This window comes from Miniopterus natalensis, chromosome 21 (assembly GCF_054644295.1).
Source record: "Miniopterus natalensis isolate mMinNat1 chromosome 21, mMinNat1.hap1, whole genome shotgun sequence".
NCBI lineage: Eukaryota > Metazoa > Chordata > Mammalia > Chiroptera > Miniopteridae > Miniopterus > Miniopterus natalensis.
In genome coordinates, this window is record NC_142101.1 from 18665564 (window position 1) to 18682976 (window position 17413).

The following is a 17413-nucleotide window of genomic DNA, read 5'->3' on the forward strand; positions in this document are numbered from 1 at the left end:
CTCTGCTCTGGCCCTGCATCCTGAGCATGTAGTAGGGGCCCCATAAATATTTATTGAATAAATAACAGGATGTTCCGGGCATTGACTTAGATGCTCCGAGGCGCTGGTTCTTCAACCTTAGCATCCAAATAACCTGAGGCTTGTTCGAGCACCAATCCCAGGGCCTCGACTCTGGAATTTCTCATTCAGTGGGTCTTGGGGGTCATGCAAGAATTTACATCCCTAACACATTCCAAGGTAATGCTGAGGTTGCAGGGCCAGGGACCACAGTTGGGGGGCCCACTGCTTCAGGAAATTAAATGCATGGGTCACTATGGTCAAGAAACTTACCATTTCATTCAGGGGAAAATAGCAGGTAAGAGACATTGTAGTAAAAAATATATAGTATTTAAAAATTCCAGAAGCCAGACATAGAAAAATATGCCATGATTTGGTCTGTTATGGGTACGTGGAATGATTGGTACTCCCATTTTATAGCCAATGGTTGCTATTGGTGTTTATGGAGAAGAAAGGTCATTTTAGGGTGAAATGATTATAAAAAGAGTTCAGAGGATCGAAAGGGATCCTTAAAGGAAATTTAAGAAGGATTGAGGGGTTGAATGATCAGGGAGGAAGATGAAAGAATATAGGAAAAAGGGACCCTGAGAGCAATTGTGCAAAGGAGGGAGGAAGCCAACCACACAACTGGAGGTAAAAGAAGAGACTAATTTCACTGGAGGCCAGGATTCAGGCAAAGAAAGAATGTAAATTAGGTAGGAAGTGGAGAGAAGAGAGGGAGACTTTGAGCAATGAGGGCAAGCAGTATAAGTAAGAAAAGGCGGGTGGGCTAGTAACATTTTTTTATATATAAAATATGTTTTATTGATTTCAGAGAGGGGAAGGGAGAGGGAGAGAGAGAGAGAAACATTGATGAGAGAGAGTCATTGATCGGCTGCCTCCTGCATCCCCCTGCTGGGGATTGAGCCCACCACCGGGGCCTGGGAATAAAACCGTGACCTCCTGGTTCATCGGTCGGCGCTCCACCATTGAGCCATGCAGGCCAGGCTGGCGACACTTATGTTTCGCGAGGAGCGAAATGACATCAACATTGATTTTTGGTTCCCCATTCGCTCCCTGCTGTGTTTAGAGGGGGACAGTGGTCTTCAGAAAGACCAAGGCCCCTCCCGTAAGGCAGCAAATATTCCAAACAAATATCCGCCCCCCACATTTCTATCACTCCAATCTCTAGCATGATGCTGACGGAGCCAAAGGAGTAGGACCAAGAGTGTCCGCATTTCTGTAACACATGGTTTTCGGTTGATACAAGCAGGTCCTGGTACACGTCATCAAGGCCCATGGAGATTCTACTTTTTTTTTTTAAGTTAAAAGTGCTAAAAACATCACTATTGTCTGCATAGATTCCACACCTACTGTTGTATCAAAGCTAATTTCGGAGATAAGTTGCAGAACGCGGAGGCTGCCGCTGAATGTGCGGAGCCCAGACATGAGGACTTAAGTCACAGGGAGGCGCTGTGGCTGGAAAGTGGACTCAGGCTTGCTCACCAGGGGCTGGAGCGTGGAACCCGACGCCGCCCAGGGTCATCAGTGTCTTGTCATCACCAGTAAACACACAGAAACAGAGCGGCCGGGACTTACACTCAGGGAGGCGCTGGGTTTAGGATTTATCGCTTCATAAACGTGATCCTTTCCAGCGTGACGAACTGTAAAAGCCTGGAGCCCTTCCTTCGTGTATCAAACGCTCGATAGATACAGGATCGGATGAAAGGGGCGCTGGCGAGTTTGCAATTCCTCGAAAATGTTGGGATAAGTCACACTGTTCCACCAAGATGGGAAAGGGCCTTGTGAGTGTTTGCTGGTGGGAAGTCGTGGCAGAGAGGAGGAGAGGCGCGGTTTGCGGCTGGGCTGAGGGCCTCAGCAGTGGGAGGGGACGATGGCTTGTCCCCAGTTTCTTTCCAAGAACAGGAAAAGGGCAGAGTTCTCCGCTCACACGTGTGGGCAGACGTGGCGATGGGGCTGGTGGAAATCCCTCCCAATTCCTTCCATTTTCTCCGCGCAAAGAGAGGGCGGCGATCAGCCGAGAGAGAGTAGAGGTGGGGACGTGTTGGGGGCTTGATGTCCATCTCACAGACAGAGGGCAGGGAAGGAAAAATGTTCATGTATCCCTGGAAGTTGTTAATAATATAACCAGATGCCTGGAAGCAGCTCCAGGAGGTTGTAGCCCAGGTCACCTCGGTTTGATGAAAAGAAGCTATGAAACCGCAGTCTGGGAAAGGGGCAGAGCCCGGGAGGAAGGGATGGCCGAGCGGCCTGCCGGCTGAAAGGGCCCCTTTAAGGTTCCGGCCGTGAACCTGAACAGAGGCCGGCCTGTCTCCAGCCCCGATCCGCCGAGCAGGTGCAGGTGGGGATTAGGGAGCTGGAGCCCTGCCAGGGGAGGGGCGAGGGAGAGGGCCCAGCCCCACCGAGGGGGCAATTACCCGACGACTGGGCCGGCCGAGCTGTTACCCGAGAAGCGTGGTGACACGCGGGGCTGAGGGACCTGGGGAAGGTGGCGGGATCAACAGATTGAGGGGCCCCAAAGCGGCCGAGGGCTGCTGGAGTCATGGAGACGAAGGAAGCGAGCTGGTGTGAGAGGAGGTGGACCCGCGAGTGAGAGTCTTAAATGGTGGAGACCGGGCCCCAAGTCGTGTCTCAAATCCTCAAAATTCAAGGGACAGTGAGGCCCTTGACTAGCAGATAGAACTCATTAGTTAATGTGAGTTTTCAATCAAGTCTCCAAGTGCCCCGTGGCTGTGACGTCCATCTCACAGGCAGGGCAGGGAAGGAAAAATGTTCGCGTATCCCTGGAAGTTGTTAATAATAATAAAACCAGACGCCCGGAAGCAGCTCCAGGAGGCTGTAGCCCAGGTCACCTCGGGCTCACTCATCCTGGGCACCTCGGAGATGAGCGCCGCCCCTGAGCTGAGTCAGGGGTCTGCTCTAACGCTTCATCAGGCCACAGGGTTTGTAAAACGCTTCGATCGGATTTAAAGCCTGTGTCCTTTATTTTTAATTCTTTCCTTTAGGGGAGAGAGAGGAGAGCAGGTCAGAAGCATCTGCTTAATCGCCCTTAAACTCGGGAAGGCAATTTCCGGTTAGAGTTGGCTGCAAAGTGGAGAGGTAGATGGAGGAAGACCCCTCACGGCTAGAGACCCACGAGAACATTCGTCACAGGGAACTGACGTGGGGGATGTCTCACGTCTCTATATTGGAAAAAAAAAAAAAAAGAAGAAGAGCTCCAGGCCCATGTGGCTCAGTGGTTGAGCGTCAACCCAGGAACCAAAAGGTCACCAGTTTGATTCCCCGTCAGGGCACATGCCCGGGTTGAGGGCTCGATCCCCAGTCGGGGGCATGCAGGAGGCAGCCGATCAATGACTCTCATCATTGATGTTTCTCTCTCTCCCCCTCCCTTCCTCTTTCTTTAAAATCAATAAAAACATTAAAAAAAAAAAAAGACCATCCTGATTGTCATGTGCACGTGTAACAATAGCATGAAATCTCACTCAGAAAACTCGTGAGCTCCACATCTCATTAAAAAGTAGTATTCAAACCCCCAGACTCCACCGTCAATATACTTAAATAAGACAGATGGTCCACACGTCAAGGGCTGGCTCTGTCTCTGCTGAGTCTTTGCTTCCCCCTGACTTGTCCATGGGATTCTTGAGGGGCTGCCCTGGGACACAGTCCTCGTTTCTGGTTTTGTGGGGACTGGTTACAGGGTGACCAGCCGACTCAGGTGCTCTCCAGGGGACGTCTGTTCTGGGGAGAAGCTCTATTATAAGCCCTCGTTAGGGTTTCTGAGTCTCGGCTTTTTGGCAGGTCAAGGTGCTAAATCATTAAAAACGTAGAAAGTCAGATAGAAGGTCTTCTCTTTCCCCTTTCTTTTTCAAAGGCTGGAAAAAGCACCCCAGGCCCATGAACCAGAAATCAAGTGCGGGGCAAACAGCGATCCTCACGGCGAGCTTGCCCCTGGGGCCGTGGCCATCTGCTGGCAACGGGGCTCCGGTTCTGATGAAAGGTAAGTCGATTTTAAAAGAAAACGCTTTTCAATAAAGGGGCCTAAAAGCCTCCAATGCAACGGAGAAGGGAAAACAAGGATCGATTATTTCTAACTTGCCCTCATTGACTGCAGCTGGAGAGACACCTCCAGAAACGTTTTGGGGTGTCCTGCCTGGCGGTGTGAGAGGAGAAGTCCCCGTTCCAGGGTGGCAGGCTGGGCGGGGTGGGAGGAAGGTGGGTGCTCTAGCCGACTAAGTGAGCCCGAGGGGAAGTGGAACCGACGAACTCAGCGCAGCTGGACCCCAGGGGCTAGAGGCAGGGATGGGATGATGCTGGGAACCTCCTGGTACCTCTTTCCCCCCTCCCAGCCCCACATCCCCGCCTGGTCTTTTCCTCTGCTTCTCTCCCCCCCCCGCCCCGGCCCCCCGCTCGCTCTCTCCAGCTGGGTTTTTGCTGCTCACATGTGATCAGCGTGACTGAGCCACGGCTCCCGAGGGTGCATGAGCTGGAATCACGGACCCGTGTGGGACCGACTGACCTCCGATGATTCTAAACTCCCAGAGGGAGGTTCTGATGGGAACCCCTGTGGTCAGGACCCCACCCACCAGCAGGCAGCGTCCGTCCCATGGCACCATCCAGAGGCCAGGCTTCTCCCTGGAGGCGGGTGGTCAAGGGCATGTCTCTGAGAAGGCTGGGGGGGCGGCGACACCCCAGGAGTGAGGAACATCGAAGACGTTGCATCTCAGGTTGATTCCAAGGGGACCCGGGAAGGTGTGGTTTGCGCAGGGGCTCGACGCCCTGAGCAGTCTCTCCCCTGAGACTCGGAGGACTTGGGGACTCGCCTGTATCATAGCTAGTTGCTGGTTTAACCTGGTTCTTCTCGCCGGGACGCCACTGCTCTGCCCTGTTCACAGGCCTTTCGGGGGACAAGGGTCTGCCTTGGGACCCCTCTCTCTCCTTAGGGCAGTGACTTGGAATCCTGGGCGGTCCGAAGGTGGATGGAGATCATTTCTCTTTTATCTCGGAACACGTTTGCCCTGATTTAGTAAATGCGTATTTACATACATGGATTTCATTACATTTTTAAATAGTGGAGGCAACTGCAGCCGGCGAGATTCTCAATAAACGGGACCACATTCAGTAACATATTTAGTGATTGATGAACATATTTAGTTACACATCCCTGTGCCAGGAACATGGTAAACAGAAGTGAAATTTGCATTTCTGGGACGATGTCTGAATTTCCCAAGTAATCTGGGAGCTTCCTCCCGAGTGGGTGGCCGTGTATCCGCGTCTGTCTGGACCCGTCTGGTAACAAATGTGTAAAACTGGGGGGTCTGCTGTGAGTCACACCCAGCCCTCGGGGGGCGGCCGTACTCCACACCCCCTCCGTTTAGAGAGGAACGTGGGGAGGGGATGTCTCTCTCCTTTCCTCCTAGAATATGTTTTCATTTAGTAGGTTTTGGAAATTGAATTTAGAGCTAATTTTTCCTCTCCAAGTTCTGCCTGCCTTTTGGCTCCTGCATTGCTCTTGCTAAGAAGCTTTCAACAACAATATGGTCCATGTTTTGAGATACTGTCCTGCACCAAGAAGTAAGCTGTGAACGCCTCTGTAACTCTTGATTTAAAACACTGGAAGGCGTTGAGCTTGTGTCTGGCGGTGTTCCTAGGGCTATATTTAAAAAACAGAACTCTAGGCTCCGTCTTCATTAAACAACGTTAAGGCATCTCTTGCGGTTGAGTTGTCCGGAGCGTCTCCATGGATACGGAGGTCTTCTTGCATTAACCGAGTCTGGGACGTGTACAGATTAATACGCAGAGATGAATATACCTATACAGGCATCATTAATTATTATTAATTATGATCCTTAATCATGAATCTTCTCTACTGTTGGCCTGTTAGCAACAGCGGGTCGTATTTCACAGGGAAAATGACTCGACACGTGCAAGTGGATTTGCAGTGATGCCGGAGGCACCGAGGATTTCCATCCCTCTCTGTTGACACTCGATCGCGGGCTTCAGCAAGATGCCTCATGTTATTTTGAGATTCTTCTCCTGCCCCGTGGGAGAAGGGGGGTGACACCCAGTGGTTGATCTTTTCAGGACTGGAAGTCACCAAACGGAGCCATTCATGCTTCACCCCAGTGGCTGGTGTTACAGGCAAGTTGTCAGAGTAGAGGTGCCACGGAGGCGGGGGGCTGGCCGGCTGGACAACGGTCCTAAGGTTTTCACAGGGCAACGGTCCTAAGATGGGGTTTCCTAGGAAGGCAGAGCCGGGAGGACTGGAGGCCGGGAGAGGCCATCCGGCTACATAATTGGCGTCGTCCTGTAGGAATTCATCCCAGATGCCCGATGGGTCTGGGTCCGAAATAGCGTGTGAGTTCACCCTGGCCCCGTCGGGAGGCAGAGCCACGGAAACACAACTTTTTGGTAGAGCTGATACTTGAAGTCAACACACCGGTGACAACGTGGTTTTAATGTTATATCTCGGAGCAGAATCCAAGGCAGTGCCTGGGGCTGGCCCCCGGACATCCTGCCTCCTGCTGCTTCGTTAGCTCACAGGTCTGTCCTCGGAAAAACACTGCCCAGCCCCCTCCCCCCCTTGTCTCCTGGACGGATCCCTGCGTCCGTCCCCTTCCTGCCTCCTGCCCCCGTCTCCCCCTAACGCGCCGCGGCAGGTGTGACGCGGAGACTGGCAAAAACCAAACCAACCAGGAGGTGCCGCAGCTCCGAAGCTACACGCTGGGTTTCTCCTCATCAAAGTCAGATACGTGGGAGTTCAGTAATTAGGCAGTTTACCGTTTCTTACTTGCCACGGAGGTAAGTTTGGGACCTCACCCAGCCTCAGTGCAACTGAGGTTAGATCAGTGACTTCTAATGGGATCTAATTTAAATTAATTAATTAAATTCACTTAAATGGATTTAAACATAAATTACAGCTGATCCTTGAACAACATGCAAGGGTCCTTCACTGTCCAACTTCTGCACGACCAGAAAGGAACATTTCTAATCAGAGAAACTTCAGCCCAGAGAGAGAAAGTCCGACCGTGAGTCATCTCTGCCCAGGTGATGCCTGAAATCCCAGGGCCGGGAAGAGCTAAATGGTCAATGAGAACTTACTGGGCTTTGTTATTTATCAATAACAATCATTTGTTCAATCGTTTCTTCAGCTCATTCAACCCTTAGGGTGTGACATCAGGGAACTGGCCTAGAACCATGGTCGTTTCTCTGTTTTCTTTAGAGGAAGTTGAGGCTTCGTCTCTCCTTTCCTGTGGTGTCAAAGCCCTAGGAGGCCGCTTTCGGCGTTCTCGGTGATAAATTACAGCAGAAACATTATTTAAAGTACGTTGTTTTAGCCCAATGTGCCTTACCTTTCCTTATGCAAACAAAATGCTTTTTTATGACATCAATAAGGTATATTTTGTTGGCTGACAAAGGAAGGCCCTTACAAGCATTGAACTAAAAACACGTTCTATTTACTTATTGAAGACGGATGCGAAGTGTTATTTACATAATTAGAACCATGAAAGATGTGTGTTTGCAGCATCCCTGTACAGGCTGACGACAGGAATCATGAAAGGTGGCGTATAAACTGGGCACATTCTCAGAGAAGTAGACCGATATGCCAATAAATGCCAGTCAAAGTCCTTTGATGAATGGGCTTCTTAATTACGATGACCGTGAAAGAGAGAAACTCGTGAAAACACCTACTCTCTCCTGGTTTAAAAAAAAAAAAAAAAAATTAACTTTTCTCCCCCAGTAAAAGCAGAGACACTTCAGGTTTTAGGGCCCTCTTGGCTCCTAAAACGTAAGTGCTGTTTGAAAAATGGCCTTTTCAGCCCGTAGCTGGCAGCCTCGGCTCCAGCTCCCAGGAGAGGCGCCTAACAGCCCTGCTTCCAAGGCAGCCTGCCATTCCGGAAGATCGCAGCTTTTTGAAAAATGAAAAAAAAAAGATTCAGTAAGCCATTTAATTCACCTTCTTGGAACTAGATGGAAGTTAAGGAAAAAATAAGCTGGGGGAGCAAAAAAGATCCCTAATTCCTATTTGACAAGACTTTCAACGTTGGGTAGAAGTGGAGTCTGGACTCGTGGGTGTCTCCACCATCCCACGGTCCATGGCGTGTCCCCGCTCAGACGGCTGACGCATCAGAAAACGCTGGCGTTCGCAGGCCTGGGACTGAGCGTCAAGTCTCCCGCTTGTTATAGGTCCTTGGGCATGGCACCTAACTGCTGAGCCTCGGTTTTCTTTCCTTTCTTTTAAAAAAAAAACACACGTGTTTTTATTGATTTTAGAGAGAGTGAGAGGGAGAGAGAAACATTGATCGGCTGCCTCCTGTGCGCCCCCTACTGGGGATCGAGCCCTCAAACCGGGCATGTGCCCTGACCGGGGATTGAACGGGAGATCTCTTTGGCGTATGGGCCGACACTCAACCGCTGAGCCACACCGGCCAGGGCAAGCCTCGGTTTTCCATCTCTACGATGGGGAACGGGGAGTGCACAGTGCTTGTTTTTCCTGTTTGTGGGGCTGTTGACAGACAACACATTTGAAGTGATGATGGTGATATAAAGAAGTCTGTGGAGCCACTGATAGGCCTCACACGGATTCATCGGTACTTTTCTTTGGAGGGTGTTTTCCCAATTATTACACGCACAGTTTTCATAATTTCTGACCCGTTTTCGTATCATTCCTGGGCCCCGGAAAAGCCTCTGGATAGAATTCAATCAGGCAGGGCGGGGGTCGTGGTAGCGGCCGTGGGAGTTGTTCGAAGGCTCTCAGAGGACGTGCGGTCGACCCCACTTTTGTGCGCTGACAGGTAGGCCGTATATGTCTCTGAAAAGTTAGCCATGGGCTGTGGATGCTGAGTTACGGCCACGAAAACTGCAGAAGCTCATCAAGAGGGATGGTGTGCGTTGCAACCTTACGGGATTCACGGCAACTAAATAAACGCAGCGAGCGTTGCAGGAAATACTCCAAAAAAATATCCCTGTGGCAGGGGAAGTAAGAGGACCGAAAGGCAAACCCAGCTCGGGGGCAGCCAGGCCTGGGACGCCGGGCCCCCTCCTGCGGGGAGTCGAGTGGGCAATGAGAGAATTAAGAACATCTGAGTTTCTGTGCGAGCAGAAGGGGCTTCCCCGGCCCGCTCGTTTCCACGGGAAGCAGCCGCACAAAGGGTTTGCTTTCAATAAACGCCCCGCGCCCGGGCTGGGTCTGTGGTTTTAATGCGCCGCTGGAATCTGTACCTGGAATAGCTTTTGCGGGCCGGGGCCCGATGTGTGCGTTTTCAGAGCCGCAGTTCTGACAGCTGGGCAGCGACGCGGGGGTGAGTCATTTAGAAAAACGATGCATCCGGGCGAAGCCGGAGCAACAGGAGGCTGGGAGAAGGAGCGGGAGGAGCCCATGGAAAAGCAACGGGGCCCGGCCGGCGTGGCTCAGCGGTCGAGTGCCCACCCATGAACCAGGAGGTCGCTGGTTCGATTCCCGGTCGGGGCACATGCCTGGGTTTCGGGCTCGATCCCCAGTAGGGGGCGCGCAGGAGGCAGCTGATCAGTGACTCTCATCATTGATGTTTCTCTCTCTCTCTGTGTGTCTAAAATCAATGAAAACCATATTTTTAAAGAAGAAAAGCAGGGGGGAACAGAGCGCTGAGATGGAGGGAGCAAGGAATCGGACAGATGGGCTAAAAATATGTCATTGCCCTTGCAGAACACCTCCAGTTTCAAATTCGACCGTTTTCATGAGCAATTCAGCCTCCTGTACCCAGCAGGCCTCTCTGTGCTCATGCACGGTCCCTGTTTTTGACCTGTGGCCCCTTCTGAACCTTGAGCCTTCCATCCTCAAAATTTTACTGAAAATGCCTCTCAATCCAGTGAGGAGCAGACCCAAATTCATAGGAAAGACCTGAAATCATTTTTATTTAAACGCTCTATTTCACGAGACTTCTCTGGACACTGAGAAAGAACTTAAAAAAGCCCCAGTAGCTCTCTCCTCATTAAAATCTCTCTCCCGTGCGTGCCGACAATGTCAAGTGACCACCGTGTGTTCCCCCGGGGAGTTTATAATCAAGCCCAGGACCCAGTTAGATAAGAAAAATAAAATAAAATAAGGCTTTTTCGGGTCTTAACAAAGTTATATATTCTTTCTTCCACCAATCCTTGCCCTCTGTAAAAAATAAAATAAAATTTTTAAACCTGTTTGTAAAAAAATGTTTCCACCTATTAGGCCGTAATAGGGAACAGAGTTTTATTTAGCGTGGAGGCCGAATAAAGTCACATTTTCACTCTGTCCTGCCCACTCGCTTAGGAAACTCCAAGAAGCATAGGGTTCTTTTCCCGGTAATCATTTTTCCCTCCAATATTAAGCGTTTGCCAAACCCCTACGATGCTCAATGCCCAGCTGAGTTGGAGAAGTGAGGAGCGTGCTGTCCCTGTGGGACACCCTACCCTCAGCCGTCGGTATCATAGACAGACGCGCAAACCCGAGGGTCAACAGGGACGGATTTTTGCATAAAATTCAGGGGTGCAAAGTCAAGTGCATACAGGGAGCAGGCAGGTAACCGGAAGGTGTGGGCGTTAGCCTGTGTCAGGCACCTGGGATTGGTGGGACCCACGATGCCACCGAAGACGTTGAAATTAAAAAAAAAAAATTCTTGAAGTCCACATGGAAAAGCATCACCCAGTTTGGCAGGTGTGGCCTGCGACCTCCCTTTGCCAGGCCCTGCCCAGGTCGATGGAATACTTATGTGATTCTGTAAATACGCTAAGGAGAAATTTTTAAAAAAGGTATTAAAAATAGTGCTAACAGCTTGGCGGTGAACGAAGTGGCCTTTATCAGAGGAGGTTTTCTAGGGAAAATCACTAGCTGGGGCCTGGGCTAGGATGCGTCTTACAGCAGTGAGACCCTGAGACGGTGGAGAGACCCCCGGGCGGAGTGACTTGTGCAGACCTGAGACTCTTCCCAATGCCCCCCTCCCGCCGCCCTGAGTGCACCCAGCATGGGTTGTATGCAAGTAATTTTGGGTAGAGACTTTGACATAAATATTTGAGATGATTTTAGACGAGCTCTGCGTTCTCAGGATAATTTCTTTATGATAAAAATGTGTTTCACCCCCATGCCTCGCCGGCCTTTCTCGAGTATTTTCTCTCCTCGGCGTTTGTTTCCCTTTGGGCTGCGAGTGAGCATGGAAAATCTCACCTTCCCAGACAGGCCTCTTTGGAAACCCTGGGCAGCGGTAAGGGAGCTGAAATTTATATTTAACTTCAAATGCTTTTTACCGCAAACGTTATAATATGGGGTACCGAGCAGTCATTTTCGGGCATAATTGAGTTAGCATGTTGGCCTGTCCCATTATTTATGACCCACGCAGAGATTTATTTGGGTGTTTCGACGTACTCTGAACTCCATCTCCTAGAATTGAACATCTATGGCTTTTTTTTTTTCTTTTTTCTTCTTGGCTACATAAATAACAGGGCTTCATACTAGTAAAAAAATTTCCATATTGCCAAACAATGAGCTGAATACGTATTATAGGAGGTTATCGGGACCCCCAAAGCACAGAGACTGTGGAAAGAAAATGTCATCGATCTCAAATGTGGTCTTACGTTCGCATGATTTGAGACTGAATTACAGAGAGGGGTGGGGTGGATGCTGGGAGAGTAAGACATTTGCTTTTTAGTTTTCTCATTTAAGCGTTGTTTATGGTTTTAAAAGACAGACAAAATAGGTTATTTGAGAAGTTGGAAGAATAAAATTGAACGTGAAGAACTTACACTCAATGGAAGTACCAGGAATTAAGCATTGAGACGAGGGTCCCGGTGACCTTTTTATTTACTTACTTGTATTGATGTATTTATTGACCTGTCACTTTCTAAGTCATATAGGACAAAAACTATGGGAATTAAATCCTTCAGAACCGAGAGGTCGGAACAATGGGCAGTAATCAAGGGAAGTCGGTGAAAGTCTAGAACACGGCTCCCTAGCTGCAGGGGGCAGGGGGAAGCAATAACTGCCATCGGGCTGCCTTTGTGCTGGAGGTGTCCAGGGATTCTTTGGGAAGGTGTAGACAGGGCGAGGTCACCGGAGTCACAAGCCCTCGGAATGAAATGGGGACAGTGGCAGTGGAGCAATTGACACTTATAATGGCTGGGAGGTGTGCCCTGAGCCTGTCAGCAAGACCGGCCTGGGCTCCGTCAGAGAAACTGCTGGGCAGGGAAATCCAGCCGCACTTATTTTGACTCTGGGTCCTCATGGGCCCCCCGAGAAAGCGACCATCTCGCTTACATTATTTTTTATGATGACCTTTTGGCCTTCGCTCCGCTTAACGTAGCCAACGCAGGCCTTGCTTTCGGGGTTTGCGGGCTTTCTGTGGGATTAGTGCTTTTCACACCTGTGGTCTCCCCCCCCCCCCAGCTGCCGCCGGCGATCAGGGCATCGGTTGTAATTCGTTCATTTCCGAGTTTCTGATCACACCGCCAGTGGGGTTTCACTTGTTGCTTTGCAGGCCAGCTCTGGCTATGGCAGGCGACGGACTCGTTCACCGTGGCTCTGTGGCTCATTCCCTCCTCACCGTGGCTCTGTGGCTCATCCCTCCCCGGCCCGGCCCGGGGAAGGCTCCCCTGGAGGAAGCTTCGGACTGAAGTAAAATATTAAAAAAGAGCATAAAACTAACCCCCGCATGATGCGTGAAAATGGTAGGGCACGTCCTGAATGACCTCTAAACAGCAGCAGAGTTATTGAGATAAATCAAGAGGAGTAAAGGGGCAACCACAAGACAATAACAGCAATAAGAGGGTTTTGCAGGAACTTAATGTCCTAATTTGCGTGAATCATCAAGAAAGATGGTATACTGTGTTCCCCATCCTCCAAACTTATTGAAGATCATTAAAATTAAAACCATTTTTGGCAGAGCATCTAACTGAGACAATCTTCAGCATTAAGTGCGTTGAGAAAGGTTGCCCTGTATTTGATGAAATCTTTGTTTTTAAATATATCTTAAAAATAAATATACCTTTATTGATTTCAGAGAGAGGAAAGGAGAGGAAGAGAGAGATAGAAACATCAGTGATGAGAGAGTCATTGATCAGCTGTCTAACCCGCAACCCGGGCCTGTGCCCCGACCGGGATCGAACCGCGACCTCCAGGTTCATGGGTCGACGCTCAACCACGGAGCCGATGATGCTCTTTTAATGGTGTGTCCAGTGAGGATGCCGTCAGGTCGAATGGGCTCTACATTTCAGATTTCCTTTCTGCTTGGTTAACCCATGGCAGTGGAACACCTGGACGTTGACTATTTAATGGGCTATTGTCTAGGTGCATAGGACATAGATTACCTGGCCTGACAGGTGTTTTGAAATCTCTGCTGCTGCTGCTGCTGGGATATTTGTAATCATATCAGCAAGTGCTGTCGTAGTGGTTTTCGCTAATTTGCTGTGGTGTTGCTTTAGAATTAGAATTAATCTTTCAGGCTGTTCCGATTGTTCCCAGACCTTAATTCAGAATCCGTTGTAGTTGCGCTTGTATCGTGCCGTGTAATTGAACACAGTGAAGGCGCCCACAGGACAGCGGGAACATGTTTACCTACAAGGAGGACTATTTATATCAGTGATGCCCGGGCACGCCTCTCAGATTTTTAATTACACCCGAGGGAAATCGTCGTAGTCAGCGATATATGAAACTTCTGATGCCTCCAGAGTTCGTTACCAAACAATAACCACGTTATTGCTTCATTCTTGCTTTTCCGAATATCTCTATTGCCTTTGTTTTGGGGATAATAACAGAAAACACAAAGGGGCTTGTAAGAGTTAAATGCAAATCTAGGTGAAAAGTGCTTTGTAAGCTATAAATTCTCATACCAGGCAAATCAGTTCAGTTGCTGTTTGACCAGGAGTTTACCCTAGAGATGGTTTACACTTATGCTCATGATGATGGTCTGTCTTTATTATTCTTTTTATTATTAAAAAAAATTTTAATATATATTTTTAAAGTTGATTTCAGAGAGAGGAAGGGAGAGGGAGAGAGAGAAACATCAATGATGAGTCATTGGTCCGCTGCCTCCTGCTCGCCCCCTGCTGGGGATCAAGGAGCCTGCAACCCGGGCCTGTGTCCTGACCGGGAATCGAACCGTGACCTCCTGGATCCTAGGTCGATGCTCAACCACTGAGCCACGCCAGCCGGGCAGTGGTCTATTTTTAAATTATCCATCCGTGGTCTTGCGGTGAGAAAATTACAGAGCGGCTTATATTTTTCCAGAAATTTTCTAAAGCTCGGTTGCTCGCTGTGGTGTATTTTCTTGTAGAACGAGGCTGCGTGGACCGGAATGTTCCTCCTTTCCTTTTTTTTCTGGTAGCTTTGCTGGCAGGAGTGCTCCTCCCAAGTGGTACCAAACCCTCCACTAGCAGCTCTAGACTGAAGCTGCTGCTGTAGCCAGTGAACCTGGAAAGCACGCAGTTATTTCCCAGGAGCGCAGGGAAAGCCCAGAGGAAAAGCCTGAGCGCTCTGCCTGGGAACCGCAGCTCGTCCGTGGGCCGGATCGCCGGGCCCGGGGGAGAGGGATCCTGATTAGTCAGCCTGGGTGGGCGATGTGTTTACCTTGCCTCTGGGGTCTTGAGACCAGAGGACGGGAGCCCCACATGTGGGCAGTGAGCGGCAATATTCCCCAAAGAAAAGAGATGACAGAAGACAGAAAGCACTGGACGTTTACCGCAGGCCCACCCTTTATATTTTTTAAAAGCTCATTTTTTTGGTTTTGATAAACATTAATCAAATCACTGAATTTATGTCAATAAACTTGTTTTCAAAAGCATCTCCTTCAAGGAGGTGTGTCAGGGGGAAATGTGTTGAGCGACGCCCGTTTCAAGTTTTGGATAATCGTTCGGCCTGTTCTGCGATGAATTGGCCTCGTCAAGTAGATTTTTAACAACCACCCCCGCCCAAGCGGGTTCAAGGGAATCCAGGTCTGTTTATCCAACTGAAGCATGAAACGCGAGGGAATGTTTTCCTAGCAAACAGCTTTGGGGAGGGAACCGTTGCCCGGGCACTTTTGGGAGCAATGGGACTTCAACGTGGTGGAAAACGCACAGGCCCGGATACCTAATGAAACTTGTCAACACGTCTCCTTCGACATCTGCTGCGGGTCACACGGTGGGACTTGTTAATATGTTTATGATCACGTCGCCACGGCGGAAAACGCCACGTTAAGCTGTTGTATCTAGTCAGGCAGGGCCGTGGGTTCCCTCGCGTTTATTCGATGACAAACAATTCCCCTAAAACGCGGCTGGGTTATCTCACTCTCGCGACGCCTGCGCTTGGCTTTGCTAGTCTTTGCGCCCCAGGCGTAAGCAAGTAGAATTCAAGACGCCGAAGCCCAGAAAGAGGCATCATAATTAGCTCCCCCATTAACAGAAACATCAGCTTTGTGCGCGGCGCCCGTCAGGTGTTCGGGGCTGTCGCCTCTCATCTGGTTAACAGGTGAACAGAGAGGCCGGCTTTGGGTATGGACCGTGCTAGGTAGGTCCAGGCACCTGCTAAGCACTGTAGTTAAAACGGAGGAAAATACTGGGGGCCTGTACTATCTTATTGCAATCGGTGTTTCCTCTCAACATGAAAGTAGGCTTTTTTTTTTTTTAACAATAAATTAAAACAGTGGGTTTTTTTCCTGAATCCGCAATGCCCGCCTTCCCCCTGCCTGCAGCCAATTTGCCTCTGCGTGAGTTACAAGTCAGATGTAGACTTACCATCCCCTGAAGCTGAAATCCTGTAGGGTGTCTCACTTTAAACATGGCACGCCGTAGGGGACAGAGTTAATAATATTGTAACGACCGTGGACGGTGCCAGGTGGGCACTGGAAATATCGGGGGGAGCCCTTTGTAAAGTATAGGATACTAAGCCGCACACCTGAAACTAACCCAGAATGATATTGAATGTCAGCTGTAACGGACGAACAAAACCTAAGAAATACTTTATGCTTTAATCAAATAGCTAAAGGAAATCTATTTAAAGTAATCAGAGAAAATGAAATTTAGCTGAAGCTGCACTGCCAAGCGCCACCCACAAGCCTTATGCACTCAGCTCCCGGATCCCGGATCCCCAGGGACTGTGTCTGACCCCCCGCGGATACCAGGTGCCCGGCAGAGTCTCGGGACGCAGCAAACGCCACGTGATGAATATGGGAGCCTCTCTCTCACGCACACATCGGCTCCCTTCTTACCAACATCTCAGCTTCCACGCTAGAGCCGTGGGTCCCCAAAGCTGAGTTCACTGGGCCCCACATCATGAAATATCTCTTTTGGAGCGAAAGTAGACATTTATTGCATCTCAGAGATTTCGCCCCCAGGAACTGGAGAATGTGTGCATGTGTAGTGCTGTCCCGGTTCCCCCTTAGCGGTGGCTTATTTTCTCACGAGAACTGGGTTTCAGTGTCTTCATTAATGATCTGAACGAGGTAGGGGGATTTAAGCAGATGGCACCCAGAGCCGGCCTTTTAGTCAGTTATTTAAAATAAAATGAAGGGCAGGATGAAGCTGTGAGAGAGGAAGGCATGGGAGCCCACTTTGTCACGTCCCCAGTGTTTTTCAACTGTTTTAATTGGGAACGAGCTTTATCCTAAAGTCTACTGGCTGGAGGGAAGACCGAGGGGGGGCGATAACCCTCTCGGGGTGATATGCAGGTGGAAAGCGAATATCCCGTTGAGGCAAATACTAAGAACGTCTTCAGGAGCCTTGACCGTGGGCAGAGAATTAGGAGCTGAGAGGCCACGGTGAAAACGCAACAGACGGACACCCGGGAGAACAATCCAGATGGTGGATGTCACAGCCCAGAGAGGAAACAGCAAAACCAGAACAGAAGCTGCACAGCAGCACCGTGTGACACAGCAGGGCTCACGCCGCTTGGGGCTGTGCGATGTGGGGCTTTCAGTTTCTTGAACGTGAGCTTAGTGAGAGCGGAGCACAGCCCACTTCTGCCCAAGATGCTGCACCTGCTACAACGCCTGGCACGTGGCAGGTGCTGCAGAAATATTTGATGAGTGAATAAGTGATCTGTAGAGTCCGAGGCCCTTAGTCTCAAGGTCCGAGGCTGCTTAGTCTTGATATTGGTTTGTTAAAAATATGAATACAGAGAAGTTCCAGATTAACTAAGTATCGGGGGGAACTTCTCACTTTTGCGTTCTGTCTTGTCCAGTGTTTCTCTCCTATGCACTCTTTTCCACCTTTTCAAACTTTTTATTCATTTTTTACATTAAAAGTCTTCGCAGTCGGGGCGGCATGGCTCAGCGGTTGAGCACCGGCCTAGGATCCAGGAGATTTCGGTTCGATTCCGGGTCAGGGCCCAGGCCCGGGTTGCGGGCTCGATCCCCAGCAGGGGGCCTGCAGGAGGCAGCCGATC